The sequence below is a fragment of the Coptis chinensis genome, chromosome 9 (genome assembly GCF_015680905.1).
Source record: "Coptis chinensis isolate HL-2020 chromosome 9, ASM1568090v1, whole genome shotgun sequence".
NCBI classification, from domain to species: Eukaryota; Viridiplantae; Streptophyta; class Magnoliopsida; order Ranunculales; family Ranunculaceae; genus Coptis; species Coptis chinensis.
The window spans coordinates 47330840-47335471 of record NC_141464.1 but is presented as its reverse complement, the minus strand read 5'-3'; positions in this window follow the sequence as shown (position 1 = coordinate 47335471).

The window sequence follows — 4632 nt, the reverse complement described above, 5'->3', positions numbered from 1 at the left end:
ATGCCGGGTTAGTTTCATTGTTAACCCACTACGGACTTGTAACTGACCTATTTTAGTTTTAGTCCATACAAAATTATATAATATGGTCTACATTGTTTGTCATTGACGCAGCTGATTGGTGGATGAATGTTGAAGACGATTATGTCGACCACTTGAAAACGTTAGCTATACGGATCCTCTCACAAACTACCTCATCATCTGGATGTGAGAGGAATTGGAGCACGTTTGGATTCATACACTCGGCAAAATATTGTAACTCGAGAACCGAGTCACTGGAGGATCGAGTCTTTGTCCACTACAACCTTCGACTGAAAAGCAAGCATGTCTAACTAAAGAACCAATTCGAAGTAGAGAAGAAGATCTTGGACCTCATCATGTACCCAGTCGATAATGACTCAGACTGTCCTATTTTTTATTGGATCGATGACAGAGAGAGAACCCCTGAGGCATTATTAGATGAAAGCGGTCGTCCTAATTCATACATTGCAGAGGAATCTGGTGTGCCAATAGATGGAAATTGGGAACCTGTTCCGGATCCCAATCCTGAGGATAACTTTGAAGTAGCTCAATCTCCTAATGACACTCAACTTGATGGTGAAACATATTATGATCCTGATGCATGGAGAATGCCTAGTGATGGTGAGCACGATAATGCTTACAATGTTGTTGATGACGATAACAATAGCGATGATGATGATCATGCTCAAGTTCGTGCCAGTGGTCCTAGTCGAGGAGGTGGTGGTAGTCGTGGAGATGGTAGTGGTCCGAGTCGAGTAGGTGGTGGTGGTCCTTCTGGTTTTGATGATGATCATGCTCAGGTTCGTGCCAGTGGTCCAAGTCGAGGAGGTGGTGGTGATCGTGGAGATGGTAGTGGTCCGAGTCGAGTAGGTGGTGGTGGTCCTCCTGGTTTTGATGATGATCATGCTCAGGTTTATGCTAGTGGTCAAAGTCGAGGAGGTGGTGGTGGTCGTGGAGATGGCAGTGGTCCGAGTCGAGTAGGTGGTGGTGGTCCTCCAGGTTTTGATAGTAATGATAGGGTTCAGTCATAACAACCTAGAGTTTTCATTGGTGGTGGTGTTGGGTCACAACGGGTGACAGCACCAAGGTCACAGCAGTAAAGGGGTGGGTCCTCAATGCAGCAGTCAAGGGGTGGGTCTTCAATGCAGTAGTCAAGGGGTGGATCCTCACAACAATCAAGGGATGGGTCTTCATAGTGCCCACCAAGTGGTAGGGGTGGATGCACTGTTGTTGGGTCTCAACAAGCAACTGGTGGTTCCTCACAGTGCCGTGATAATAGAGGAGTATACTTTACTGAAGAGGATGGGTTTGACCATGCAACTCAAGACTTTGACCATGGTGCGTCCGCCCAACGAGGATCTCGTCAAAGAAAAGGTCGACAAAGGAGAACAGATCCTACACAGAGCACGGACTCCAGCAATTGTTTTTATGGGCAAGGGTCATCTACTGGGGTCGAGATGTCTGTGGACTCGTTGGCGGGCCAATTTGGAGGATTGTTTTCTTACGATCAGCCTTATGGATATTCTTCTACTGGTTCAAATATGGTTGAATATTCTACGGACTCTTCATATGCGAATCCTCCAGAAGAATATTCACGTTATCAATATTATGGGAATTGGAATGATCCTCAAGCATACTTTACTGCTTCCACCTATGCTACTCCTTCGGAACAGTATGCGTCCCCTCAGTCTTACGGAAATTGGAATGCTCCATCTAGCGAGTATTCTACTAAATCTACATTTGTGCTACCTTCAGAACAATATGCACCTCCTTGTCATTCTTATGGATGATGGAATGAAAGGGACCAAAGTATGGAAGATGTTCAGCCATTCTCGGACCATAGTGTGGACATGTCTCCACCAACATGGGGAACTATATAGGAACCTCCGAGTTGACCCATTGTTGAGGAAACTGGGTATCCAATTATTGGTTACCTTCAATTGTGTGGCAAGAACTTGGATCAGTCAGCGTATGACTTGTACGTGGAAAACTTTAAGAATTGGTTCGGCTAAACCCTCACTTGGAACCAGTATTGTAATGATTTTCTTTTTGAATCTACATTACATGGTGTCAAAGGCATACAAGAAGGTCGCAAATCATTCTGGCAGTAGTCTTTTCTGTAATAGTTTGGAGTGTCAGCCTATGTTGGTTTGGAATAAAGTTAAAGTGTTTTTGTATTGGATGTCGTTTTTTTATCATGTTTAATGGTTTGGAGTGTCAGCCTCTCTGTTGGTTTTGAATAAAGTTTGAGTCATAGTACAAAATATCGCTCTGTTTTGTGAGTTCTTTATCACGTCTTTCATTTATAACCACTCTTGAGCTAAAAGGTGAGTGAAGATGCTTACTCGTTGTGTAATTATGACTCTGTTCACAACTTGTAACCAAAGGTCTTATAATTTGTAGTTATTTTGATTTTAGTACTGCACAAGTACTGTTGCTCTTGATTGATGCCCCTATTACTTGCTTATCCCTTAAGGATTCTATTAGCTTATCAACCTTATTTTAACTTCTAAGAGTAGATGTCTTGAAATCTATAGGTTTGTTTCTTAAAATCTATAGCTTGTCTTGAAAGAATTATCTTTCCAGCTCACATATGTTATTCACTTATTTGACTTTCTTTCTTCAATTCTTAATCTAGCTAGTTTTTCATTTCATATGCGTTTGGAATTGTGGAAATCAACATAAGTAGAAAGTCATAACAATTTTGAAATTTTATTCCTCTACTTTAAGCCCTGCGGTAAGCTGAACCAAGATGTTCCTTCCTCTAGTTGGCTTGAATTTGTCGATATTTGATTCGAGGGTTGGTTACTTGACTTAACTGGCACTAGTCGAGATGGTTAAGTAGCCAGTTCTACGAATCAATATATCTTTTAGTAGTTAGGTGTAGTTTTATTGGATTTCCAAGTTATGACAGGATTTAAATTTATGAAATGTCGAAAATATAGAGGAAACTCTGCCGAAAATTTTGTAGGATTTTTCCGTCTCTGTGTAGTTTGGGTTTTGCTTAGTTGGTCTGTATCACGTCCTGAGTTTTGTAATAATTGTAGATGCCACGTGTCTTTGGTATTCAGTAACTGTTTTATTGTTTTATTGTTTTATTATTCTCTTATCTCTTATCTCTCTGGAAATGCTAAGGCTAGTTATTCTTGTGTGCGCGCATCTGTGCTGAAGATTCATACGTGAAGAAATCATCATAAGAAAAGATGATGAAATCAGTATCAGCAGAAAAGATGATGAAATCGGTCTTAGCAGAAAATGTCTCTGAAATCAATGAGAGTTATATTGATAAAAGCATGGGAATAATGATGGTCAATGGTCCGAACAAGACGATGGGTAAGGTTCTAGAGTTCTTACAAGAGGCAAAGGATCATGATCATAGAAAAGGAGAGGATCTTCTTGATTCAGTGTGGTTTGTTGGGAAGTACTTGGTAGAATCACCCTTTGCCTGCATGCTAAAGGCTCTGGATCTTCTCGAGTACCTTCTTTCCATCAAGGGTGAGGATGAACCAAGACCATTCTATTTTGTTTTATTTATGTTTCCCTATTGTCCCAAATAACAACCTCCATTGAAGGATGTAAAATCCTGGCTTCAACCAAAGGGCTGCAATATGTTGTAGATTGCCTGATCAAGATGATGGATGCGGTTTATGGTAGTGATGGGGAGGATACTAATGGGAGCATGGTCTTGGCAAGTGATGTAATTGAGCACGTCTTATTGACAACTGATGAAGTAGATTGGAGTTGTGTTGGTCGTCTCCTGAAGACGTTAGAGTGTTGGATAGACTCTATAGGTGAGGCATCTATGGACATCAGGGTTGTAGGCCTTCACGCTCTCATCATGGATTCAATCACAACAGAAGATCTAATAGATGCATTATATGATTGAACGCTCAGTGCAAGTGCAACAAGTATTGTAATATGTAGAAAAAAAATTCAAGATTCATTGTTAAATAATGAAAAGTCAATGTAATATGTAGGAATTCTGAGGTGTATTTTTTAGCATTATAGAGTAATTTATATTAAAAGTACGACTGTGAGGGAATAATATATTTATATATATTATGCACGTGTCCAACACGAATCAGGAAAACTCATGGAAGATTGTTACAACATAACACCTCGTCCAGAACAAGGTGACAACCTCTAGGACTCATGACAGATCGTTACAACATAACACCTCGTCCAGAACGAGGTGACAACCTGGCACATGCACGCAACGGGTAGTAACGCTCAACGTAGCTATGTTAGTTAAAGTCGTAGCATCAATCGCGCTCATGAATACACTGTCTAAAAGCCCATTTATTCTCATCAAGACAGGGACCTGAGCTGACAGAGGAAAGGGGGGAAGCATTGGGTACTTAATAAAATAGAGGAGAGGAACTACGTCTGACTTGATTCAAGTTCATCACAAAAACTTGATATGTAGGCAGCTCGTCCCAAAGCGAGCTCAGTCAAAACTCGACCCATCACAATCTTCCCCATTATTCACACTTATAAGGACTGATCAAATTCAACCTTTACAATGACCACATTCAAAGAAAATATAGATATTTATCGATATTTGTCGACATTTGTGGATATTTGTTGATATTTGTCGATATATCCACGATATTT